This window comes from Phalacrocorax carbo, chromosome 4, assembly GCF_963921805.1.
Source record: "Phalacrocorax carbo chromosome 4, bPhaCar2.1, whole genome shotgun sequence".
Classification (NCBI taxonomy): Eukaryota; Metazoa; Chordata; class Aves; order Suliformes; family Phalacrocoracidae; genus Phalacrocorax; species Phalacrocorax carbo.
Window position 1 is genome coordinate 32,207,201 of NC_087516.1, and position 12,590 is coordinate 32,219,790.

A 12,590-nucleotide genomic window follows, 5' to 3' on the forward strand; every position below is an offset into this window, starting at 1 on the left:
GTACCTAGGTTAAATTCAGTTTGCTTTTACCAAACCATTTCATCTTTCCTCACAACCTTTCAAATTTTTGTTCAAAGTGGCCTTGCAAATCATACCTGATTTCAGTGGCAGGCTTTAAACCATACCATCACATATGCAAAGGTGTCTTTTGCTGTATGCCCTTTGCAAAGTTCCGTTTTTGTAAAGCTTCCTTCACAGGTTAAAAAAAAGTTAATTTTTATGTTTCACTTACCTGTTTCAGGACAGAAGCAGAGAGTTGCAGTGAGGCTGTAGCCCAGCCAAATTAAGGAGGCACACAGGAAGAAAGTACGAGTATCTTCTAAGTACAAGAAAACATCTCCCTAATTTTTCCCCTCCCTTTTTGCCAGCTTTTGCTGGTAAGGACCCTCACATCTGATAGAGGAAAAGGACAAGCAATTTTTCCCTTTGCTAGCTTGATTTACAATAACAAAATAAATGTGTCAGCTATTTCCTGAAAATTGGAAGCTATTGGGCCCCAAGCTAGGCCAGCTGTAGCTAATTTAAGGAGTCATGAGTGCACAAAAGCAGGAACTGCTGTTTAAATGGTGGACATATGGGATTCAAGTCTCAGGCACTGGAGTTGCAGGGCTAAAGGGCTTTGCTGTATAAGCAGGTGCACCTTCACTGATTTCAGATCTGTTTTTGCTTTCTCCAGTAATGAATTTGTCCTAGAGTGCACCTGAGCTTTGGGAAACCATAAACCATGCTTACTTTTTTCATATGTTGACAACCTACTGTTTATGTCCCCTACGTCCTTTTGTCCTGACTCATCATTTTGCATGCCTACCTCAGTTGGTCAGTGACATGTTATAAGCAAGAAAATTTCCCAACAGCCTCATTGCATAATAACAGATCAGCTTTCTAACTCAGTTGCAATTTATGCTATATTCAACTCTGTGCTGTGTTTCAATATCAAACTTTAGCAGAATATATCATACTGGCAGGCTTTATTCAGCCTTTGCCAGTCAAATATACAAAGTTTGGCTTTGAAAAATATGAGACTACCTTTTTCTTTTTCACCTTGCATTGATCAGGCTGACCTCACCCCAAATTCTTCAGCTTCTGCATTTTTAAAATAACCTGTGATTTATAAAAAGAGCTTTCTGACGAATATTCTCATTCCTTTGTAAAGTTTGTTCAGACTCATTGTAAATCACATCTAAGGTGTGTGAACCCTTTCTTTCCTTACAACTCTCAGTATAAAATGGGGTTTTAATTTTTTTTTTTTACTTTTGTAAGAAGCTTTCAGTCTGAATGACACCTTATTCTAGTCTCTGACCTGCAGCAAGCAAGCCTGCCTTGTAGTTCTCAGAAGTATGACTTTTAATCCTTTCATTACTTGGTTTCCACTGACAAGCTGCTAAATACACACAACTATGCCCTGGCCAAATAAAGCTAGTGTGCCTGTAATGACACTAAGTCATAGACCAGGAGGTCAGATACCATTCTGAATTTTAGTCATGAAATGACAGTGATGAATTATTAGCTTCTCAAAAATGCATATCGCTGGGATCCACAAAAGCAACCTTGACTTCAAATGACATCATTATCAGTGTTCTGCTTTTGGAAGCTTGCCTGAAAAACAGGATCCAACAAAAAAAAAATCCTTCACGTAATTACTAGAGTGGACTGACTGGTGAGCATACGCTAATTTACATTTACATCTTTGATTCATACATTTCTTAACTCATATATCTGGAGAAAACACATTCAACAATATTCAGAAAAAAATTTTGAGCAGCAGTCACATAAAAGAAAACCATGTATCTTTGTTGCCTTATAGCTTATTCATAATATTATCCATATTTGAATTTATTTCTATACCAAACCGGAGTGCAAGCCATTGCATAATACATTACAGTTAATTTAGTTAATATATACTTGACATTACAGGACTGAAATAATTGTTGTTATTGTTTATATATGCCCTGAATCTGCATAATGCCACCTGCAAAATCTCATACTGTCACTAGTCAGAAACTTGGTTTAAAGAATCCAGACTTCTGGTAGTCTCTAGATGCATGTGAAGGTGGTTCTAAATAGCTTGAGATATACATACACACGTATATACATACATATATAGAAGATACAGTGCAACATCATGCAGAGATACTACTGGCATACTTCTTAAAGCACTGGTAAGGAGATGTACCCTGACTTGCAGGGACTGCCTGCAGCACCACACTGGTGAAGCTATCTGCTTTTGGGTCCACAGATGGCAACCAACCAGCTGCCTTCTATATCTCTCCGACATATCGTTCTGGCCAGGGACTAGCATCACATTCCTATGAAACAGTTTTTCCCTCTTGGTCACTGCCTGCCCTAAGCCACAAATTGGGTAATAACTGGGTAAGAGGTTGAAATTAATTAAAAAATAAGGAAAATTATTATAAAAAATTAAAAACAACCCATAACTTCTATTAAGACAGCAGCATCTGCTGATAATCAGATACACAGGACTAAGCAAGTATTTTTTCCTAGGCCAACTACTGCTTTCTCAGACCACAATTTTTCTGACCATGATTTAGGAATTAGCATGGACCAGGGTGATCCTTCTCAACAATCAGTTTTGGAAGGTGAGAGAGTTGGGTAGGATGGACGTGATAAAATAGTGCCAGCTTCTCTCTGGTCTACTAAAGCGTTCCTGACATACACTACTGCATATAGAAACAGTTACTGTGTCCAGTGCAACAACTATTTTCTTGTTAACCTTTTCCATCTACATTAATAGAAATATACAGCACAAATGCTCTGGAGCATATGGCTCTTCTAGCTGTTTCTACATGCACATTAAGGTATCGGCTACAAATATAACCCTGTGCATAGCTGGTACCGTGAAGTATTCAGAGACTGCACCTAGTCACACAAGTTACAAAAGCTCTGACATCAGCTGAGATCTTGTCTGCAGTCTCAGGCTTAACCTACATAATAACCACGTGATTTCACTGAGCCCTGTTTCTCAGCTCTGTGGCATACGAGAAGTATAGATTTTTCATACGTCAAAGTGGGGCTGTAGGCTGCTTTGTGGTTGCAGTTAGAAATCTTCAATTGATTTGACAGCTATTTTAAGAAAATGAAAGTTCTCCCATAGGAAATAGCATGCATAAATATATGATCTATATTTATCTGTTGCCGGCTTCATCCCAATAAACTCATGTGACTCAGCATTCGGCTGAGAGATGCTCTAACACTTTAAGAGAAGTTTTCCGTGGGTGTCTCCCATTTAAATACTGAACATGGTCGGCAAGTATTTCCTTCCTGTGCTCATGAACTCACAGGTCATGGTAACATAGTTGTAGTAATTTAAGGTCTTATAAATTTAAAGGATTTCAGTGTGCACATAATCTGCGTTCTAGGTCCACACATTGCAAACAGGAGACTTTTAAACTGAGGTAATAAAATATTACCTCTCATGTTCCTTTGTACCAGAAAGGACCTACACTTATCTAATCTTCTAATCAATATAAGGGAAGTTATACAAGGTCAGCCTAGCAAGAAAAGCAGGGAGTAAGTACAAAGTTGATTTTATTTTTAGGATGGAAAAAAAAAAGAAAGAATTCTACAAAATACTCTGCTGTAATCAGTTGGAAGTGGTAATAGCAAAATCCTATAGACACCTTCTACAGATACCTTTTTATGCAATGTTTATGCAATCAAATATATACATTGTCATTCTTAATTGTGACAAAAGAGCTACTGTAGTTTTGGTTTGTACTCAAACACAAATCTCTAATTCTGTCAACCTCATAAAATATCTTTAAAGAGCTTAAGTTTGGGAATGTGATAATTAGATGAAGTAGATACGTAGAACTTAAAGGGACACAAATATTTTTATGTGGTATTTACCCAAAAATGGTTTGTTCGTTATGTCACTGCTTAGCAAGGATATTCAGTGCATCCAAAAGCAAAATGCAGACAAGCATCCACAAACAGCAGCGATATAGGTCAGTAAACTGAGATCTTACATTAGTGCTTTTCAGGGTCTGAGAGATGCTATAATTGCTCCTTTTTTTCATGGTTTATTATATATTGCTGAAAGTCATGTTCTGTTTAAAAAGGGTATTTATGAGCAGTGGAGGAGCAAGTTTTTTGCTTGCACTCTTGACTGCAACAAGGCAGGAAATGAGGGACTGTCCATGCCTGAAGGTTGGAGAAAGCCTCTTTTTAAAAGCTGGTCAGAGGTGGAGGGATGAGTGCAAGGTGCAGGGTGACTGTGTGCAAGAAAGCAGCTTGCCTATGGCAGAGAACAGATCCCTAACTCAGCAGCAGGAGTGAGGAAATTTTCCTGAGGACCCAGAGGGAATGAAACAGGAGTTCACATCTGGGAATGCACTGAAACGTCCAGGGCACACTAGGCAGAGGGAAAATGGTTTTACAAATCATTTAGAATTGCATTCTCTTTTAGCAGTTCTGTTTTTTTTCTTCTCTGCTTTCAGAGCTACTTTATTTCAGCTTGTTTTCTAGTAAAGCCTAGCTTGAAAAACTGGAGTGTCTTTGATGTGCTCACTTTTAAAGAAGATGGTGCAGCCTCTTCAAAGCTCTGACCAACATAAGGGCTTGTCAGACATGTAACAAAGGTTAAAAATCAACCCAGTGTCTAAGACTGAGTTAGATGCTCTTCGTGACCTCTAGAAAGCATGCTAATTGAAAATTTCAATTGAACAGCATCAGTAGGTTTAATCTGGGTTTTTTTTGTCTTCTTCAAATGACTTTGAGATGATGTTTCTCCTGTTCAATGGATATCAAGAAGCCACTAACCTTGTAATCACTTTATAGAGAATGAGGTGTCCTGAACCTCTGTTCAGTTACTGTAGTTTAAGTTGAGATTAATTCTCAACTTTCAAAAACTGGACAATTGTACTAAAACTAGTGCAATTGGTATTGTTGTGGTTGCCATGCCTGCCCTGGCCTTACAGTATATGCTTGCTTTACAATGTTACCAATTCTAGCTGTCTTAACGGGTAATAGATTCATTTTAAAAAGCAAAAGAAAAAGGTAAAGCTATCATATTAAAATGCCAAGGAACAAATATTTTGATTAGGTCACTAAATGGAAGTTTAATAAAAGTCAGTCTGAGATAGAGGTTGTAGCTGTTCTCTGGAAGAACTGCTCTGGCACGCCCCAGCCCTGTGAGACCCCCATCCCACAGCAGGCTGAGATGCTGAGCAAAGGTCACTATGCGTTCCCAGTCTGACACTAAATAAATAACTCTGTCCATCACAGCTATCTTGTCTCAATCTGATTAAAGTCTACTCTATGAGGATCAAAGGCCTTCTAATATCCTTTAAACAAAAAAACCCCAACAAAATCACCATAGATTTTTATCACTTAGACTAAATAAAATCTTTAAAGTAACTGTTTCTGAAATATATGGAACCATATTTTCATTTATCTAAGCAGAATATTTGAACAGTGCAGACACAAAAAGAAAGGCTTATGATTTGTTTTACTGGAGTCTGTTGAATAGGCCATGTGCACCACCTTCCATGGTACATAAAACCAGCACACCATTTTGATTCACTAGAGAATGTGCTTGGAGGTAACGTCAGTCACTTGGCAAGGGAAAATTAAAAAAAAATAATTCCCAAAGCAACCAAGCAACACAAAGATAAAAAGTCCCAAAATCTAAATAACCCTACATTCTTGTTTAGAGACCATCTCCCTACAGAGCAAAGCATTCAGCGTGTTTTTTTCCTTATCTACCGATTTTTATTAGAGATCAGTAAAGTTTGTACGGCTCTGCTTGCCTTCTTCAGAGGTCCAGCCACAGGGCAGGCAGACTAAATCTGGGCTCCTCATCTCTCTCTGGTTACTCCAGGAGAGAGAGGTTTCTTGTTCCAGTCAGTGATGGGAAGATCTTTCAGACCTGGTGCTGTTGTTGCTGGGATTGCTCCTGGTGTTTTCTCTCATTGCTTGCCAACCCCTGCCACCTCTGGGGGGAAGAGACAATCTAAGCATTGCTCTGAGAAAGAAAAAGAATTCAAAGAAATAGTGATGACACTTTCTCCATTTTTCCTTCTCACATAAATGCTTTTTTTTTCCCTTTTTTTTTTTTTTTTTTGAGCACTGCTAATCTCAGACTGAGAAGGGAAGGATACATTTGCTCATTTCTGTGGCAGACAGCAAGCCTAATCAGGCAGGTTATAGCAGAGATGACTATAATTGAACACATAAATTAATAAGGTGAATCTGTACTCTTGCATCAACCACTGAAGCTGAAATTTATAGCTATACCAAGGAAGTAAGAAAGAAGCAGTGCAGCTCTGAAAAACAGCAGCTGTGATGACAGTAGTCATGGACACGGCCAGTCATGTTGTTATGTTTATCTGCTGGATTTTTTTCAGAGTGAATCTTGAAGACCTTCAGACCAAATACAATAATCTTTCTACCCATCTTTATGTTATAGTGATGAGTGACACAGAAAAGAGAACTTAGTAGTGCTAAAACAGGACCACACAGCATCAGAAAGAATGAAGAATAAATAACTGAAGCTCACCAGAGAAACTGTAAGTTAAAATACAACCAAGACAGGTAGGCTCACACTTTTACTCCAGCAAAAAAAATGTACATTTACACCCCATTTTAAAAACAATCACTGTAAAACCTGTATCTTGCCACATTCAAGTTAGTGTAGTGGAGCTCTCCTGACAGGCTGAACTGTATCTACCAACTCAGCTATGTGACTTCTTTAGGCAGGATGGATTCTTTCTGTTACCTGCGTGAGGTGTAACTATAGCACACCTGAGGCAGCTGAGGCACCAGCTACTTGGTTATCTGTTGGAGAGAGAAATTGGCTGCCGTGGAACAAACCAAAATATCAACATTCATTTTACTGTGGACCAGAGAACATGACACATGAATTCCAGGAATCCAAAAAAGACCTGGTTTCTAAGTGTATACAGCATACTTAAGTAAAGTTTTTGCGTAAATATCAACACATCATATTTTGCTGTAATTGTGGAGGAAAAAGGAAAAAAACTTCAGAAGGGAGAAAATCACTGCAATATGGAAGTAATATGCAGAATCCATATGGGATTCTGAGAATATTTTATGCAAATATATAGTCAAAATTCTTTCACTCTGCAGCAAACAACTCTGTGGCCATGCTGTTGTTTGTAGTGCAGTAACTCTGAACTACTGAAAATCTTACAGCTTTGAAAATAATATTTCATTTTCCCGACTGATTCTGATCATCACACGTTTCTTAAACGTTTCTAAGAAGACTAGGTTCTTCCTCTTTATTTCTTACTCAGGTTGGTTGTTTCAAGTCCTTTTCTTGAAAAGTGATATCATTAGCATGGGCAAGAAATAATGAAGCCATAAGCTGCATTCCAGCCTGTGTTCACAATGAGGTCCACTTGTATCTTTGAAAGGCTAAACATACTATTTGCAACTAGTTGTCCCAGATCAAAAAACTACATCGCCACTGACTCACTAAAATAAAGGACTGTAGAATTTCAGTGCTGCTGGGGTGCCTACCAACTTTCTTCATGACTTGGCTGAGAAGCAATGCATGTTATAATTGATGCAGGTCTAGCCCCAGAGTACTGCACTTTTAGCCCTTGCTGGTGCACCTCACACAATATAGTCCTTGGTTTGGTCACAGCTGCATCACCTTCCGCCATTTGTCAGATGCATTCAGATTTCATTGACTTGTCATGTTAAAAATGCTTTCAAAAACATCGTCACCATTTTCAACAACTTTTGCAATGCATTCTCCACTTTTCACAGAGGAGAGAGAGAGCTGGGAAGTAAAGTGCAAAAGATTTTGCCCAAGAAGATGCTGCCTCCTGGCACAGCTTTATAGACTCTTTCTGTTCGGTAAAACGGACAGTTTTTAAAATCTCTATTTGAAGCACGTCTTCCTTCCCCACCCTCCTCAGGTCTTAGAAGTGCCTGTCTCAATTCACTCATCACAAAATATCTATAAATTTATATAATTTATCCCACAGAGTATACAGCCTCACACTGGAGAAGTTACTGTGCAAAATGCAGTTCCATAGTATAAATAATATTAATTACGGATGAAAAATATCATTATTACAGGTGGAATTAGTGACAACCTTGAATTTCTGCAGTTGTGTGTGATCTAAGAGTTCTGTTTTATTAGGAATCTTGAAGACTCGCCTTTTTTCCTGTATCATGTCTATGCAACTGCAACATCTCCTGCAGAATTGCAGGGCTTTGATCCAGCTTTCATATTTGTACTCATTGATCCAGCTTTCATATTTGTATTCATTTTTAACCTGACATCTTGAACTGTCAGCTCTCTTTCGAGATCCAGTGGGTTCCCACAGGACCATTCAATGATGAGTAAAAAGCTGAACTTGGATGTGACCTCTAGGCCGCTTCTTCATTCTCCTGCTTGTTAGCAGATTGTTTGTGTGCATTTTGATACCAGACAGAAGGTATTGTTGTAGATCTATTTTGTGCTTTACTTTTCTCCCCATGTGGTACCATTTATCTATTATTTCTTTTCTTTTTGAAGGAAAAGAAATTCAGCTCTAACACTCCGTATGACATGAAGACCTTGCCTGGAAATCTGTGTGTGAATTACATGTTTTATGGAAATGCTTGCAGAAATTATATTTCCAGATAATACCTGGGAAAGAGAAGAAGAGAGAGGGCAAGATCTCCTGAATAGATAAACCAGTGCTATTCTGATTTTGATATTGGTTTTATGTATAAATATTTTTCTATTCCTAGACAAATATTGAGACCCTTTTAAATAAATATACATTAGTAGAGACAAGCAAGGAGTTTTTTTGGGGGTGCTCTAGGTTTAGACAAAAATGCAAATGAAGCCAAAATGGATTTTGCATTTGAGGAAAAAGTAATATAGCTATGTATCATAGTTATTCCCAGGTAGCACTTATACAGTTGAGTAGCAGAGGTTTTTTCCCTCCCTGTCTTAAATTGAAAAGTTCCAAGAATCCATAGCTGAAAATCCCAGCTCCTTATTTGACGATACTGTACAGGCAGCTTTGCCCTGAAGAGATCTGTGAGGTGGTCATAGCTCATATACTGCATACTGTTCCTTTTTAATTTTTTTTTCCTCCTGAGTCAAAAGCCAGGGGGAGGAAGAAGTGGGGTTAGGACTAGAGTCACTCTTGTTCTAAAATGCAAGGGCTGTAGTTTGAAGACCCACTTTAATTCTTCCTATTTTTTAAGCTTTGCAATTTCTTTCACCTCATAGGTTACAAAGAAATAGTTTGTGGAATCAGGTTTACTTCTTCTCATCTCAGATTTCAAATCAAAAGGCATGAAAAATACCCTTGTCTTGAAATCTGGCCCAAAAGTAAATCTTGTTTAATCACAGAAACTTTATCTTAACCTGATTCTGGTTGCAGGCAGAATCAGATATTGAGTGTTGCGTAAGAATAGGGAGATTTTATGAATTATTTCAGACTTCAAGTTACTTTTGAACTTGGTTCAGCAAGTAGAGAATGCTTCAGGAAATGTTCCGGACTTTTCATTTTAAATCCAGACACGGTCTTCTGTGTAGCCAGTTATCTCCAAAAACCAAAAGCTTCCTTTTAGTTAAATATCTCTACATAGAAGTCATTGTTATATAGAGAGAATTGTCATCTCATTACTGGCTTAGAAGGATGAAAATCTGGCAAAATAGATAGTTCGGTACATAGGTAGTCAGGGAAAAAAACCCAACATACTCACACATGGCATTTTTTTAATGCTAAAGGATTTTTTTCAGATAAACCTCCTTTATCACTGATCCATTTTAAGTGAATCACAGTCATTAGTTTTCAGTGGGTCCTAATATTTTTATTTAAGATTTATTTTAAGAACAAGTACAAAATATTCATAAGAAAAGCCATATAAACAAATGCGGACAAATGTAAGGGTTTTTAAAACTTTGTATCTTAAAAAAGTTTGAAGATACTATCCATTTGTGGAATTAGTAGCATTTGCATTTGCAATTCTGCCTTTTTTTTTACACTATCAAAAATAAATATTTCTCAATAGGAGCTAATTTCTTTAACTTTCTTATCTAGTCTTTTAAAGTCTGACAAAATACACTGGAAAGACAATTCATTCAAGAGAGATTCTTCCCAACTTTCAGGCCAGTAAACTATATTTTATTTTTTACTGGGAAATGAAGTTAAATCAGTGGATAAAATTTGGTTCTGGACCTTTGCCATGTTCCATGTGTACTTTTATATGTCCCCTGATTGGCCAGCAAAAGTAGCTACAATCCCTCTCTTAGCAATCTCCTGACAAGGGATTCAATTCCATAGCAAAGGCTTAACTCATTTGGCCAGGAAGGAAGGGAACCTGAGCAGCAGGAAAAGGTTTCAAATATTTAATAAGTTCCCTGAGCAGTGCCCAAATACAGATCAAGTTTCCATAAAGCACATATCATTATTTACAGCAACTCTACTGCTGCAAAATCCTACATTTCAGATTGCAGATGCAAAGATGTAGGGAACACTGGCAACATCAACTTTAAGCATTTTAAACACATTCATTAGGAGTCCCTCTTTACTCTAGTTACTGAAGAAAAACTAGCTCCTAAGTCAGTTTTTCATAATCACTTGCTTTGTTGTAGTGACCAAAACTCAGCGAAAGTCATTAAAACTACTCACAAAGCAAAATAGTGGAAAAAAGGACTGAAGCAACAGTCAGTCTACTAACAGGAAAACTAAAAAGTATTTCCTTCTTTCTTTCAGGGAATTCATAGACAATGCAATAGAGATTAGTCAGAACATTAGCTTAGATCTAATGACAAGAGTAAACATAGCAAGCCAAAGCCAAACTAGTTTAAAATAAATATTTTTTTAAAAAGTAAGTTAATCCTTAAAAAAAAGTTACCTAAGCCTATAGTCATTTTTGTGTCATTAGAACTCTTTAAATCAAGATTAAACGTAACTGTAAAATGGAAAACGTTAGCAGAAATCACAAAGGTAATCATAATGGTCAATTTACTCTCAAGTTCTGTTCAGAAATGCAAGATTTCACTTGGAAAACATTAAAAACACCTGTTTTGGCTGAATTACTTTTTATCTCTATTAAAATTGAAAATGAAAGTGAAAAATAATAGAGTGAGATATTAAAAACTGAACCAAAAGGTTTATATTCAATGAGCAACCCACTAAGTTACACACAGTTTTAATAGTCTTAAAGCAAGGGTGATTTGGGTTTGTTTGCTTGTTTGTTTTTAATTTGCACATTTTCTTTCAGCTAGATTGCATTGTGACTAGATGTAGTGGCACAAATCTCAGAGATCATTCACCTGCCTTTCCTGTCAAATTACTTTGCAGAGTCAACAGTAGCCAATGAAGTGTGATATTTTGTGCTAGACTTAGTTCCTGATAAATCTGGTCAGTGGAGTATCTCCCATAATTCAAAATGGTTTAGAAAATTAAATATTTAAATACTACGAAAAGAGATTAAAATGTGAACTTAATGTGATCATGGCACCAGTCAGATTGTTTATGCAATAAGCATGAATATTTCAAGACTAGATTTCAAGAATAGCTTAGTGGAAAGAAGCTGAGAATTCACAAATAAATCTGGTGGACTTTCATCAGAAAAATACAGGTGCTGTCCTTGACCCAATGACTCCTGAAATCAGTAGGGAAGTTTCTCTTGTTGATCCACTATTACTCCTATAAAATTGTTCATGCTATCATACGCAAACTAGCCTTGACTGCCCCAGACTAGATACAGCACTCTATTTTAGGTTTCTAAGTGGTGCTTTTGCAAGATTAATGATCGGGACAGAAGACCATATCGATCCTACCCCCAAATACTGTTCCTCTCCAGAATTACTTTGTCCCAATCCTCGTGTAACTTCCTGCCTAGTAATAAAGTTCTTTCACCCATCTGCTTAGTATAAAATAAAGTAAAACTACATATATAAAATCCATCCTTGATCCGTGCAATTGTCTTATGCGCTAGCTCTTTTTTTCCCCCTCAGACATTGGTCAGAACTAGCAATTTTGTAAATATAGTAACATTGGTCAGGTTACTGCCTTTTGAACTTACTATAAAATATGATCAAGGGACTTCATAATGAGTCAAAAATGCCATTGTAGTTCTGCATCAGGTGGATTTATTTTGACTTAACTCTGTCTCACCACTTACAACAACATGCAAAGAAATTAGTCGCCTGGATTTAAACCAAGAAACCCCTGACATTAATGGAACATCATTCTGAACTTTAGTCAGGGTAGGTTTGGATTTGCATCTTGAATGCATATACTGTGAATTAAGACATACTTGTAGTCTGTTTGTATGGTTGATTGGTTTTTAAGAACAAAAGCATATAAAAACCTGTAAATTTGTGCAACCTACATCCTCAGTTTTGTACTGGAAGATGCTGAAGCATTGAAATGGATCAGCCTACAATGGATCTTCCTAAAAATGTGATACTGTATTTATATTTATTTCCTTGCTTTAGGAAAAGGAATGGGTTGCACATTATTTGGAAAAAAAAAAGTCTTCCTTTTTTTCAGATTAGTGAGAGTATAATTTTTGTAAGATAACATGGCAGTATTTCCTAGTATTTCAATATTTTTCTTTTTGACTGAAAAAGAGCAGACGTTTAA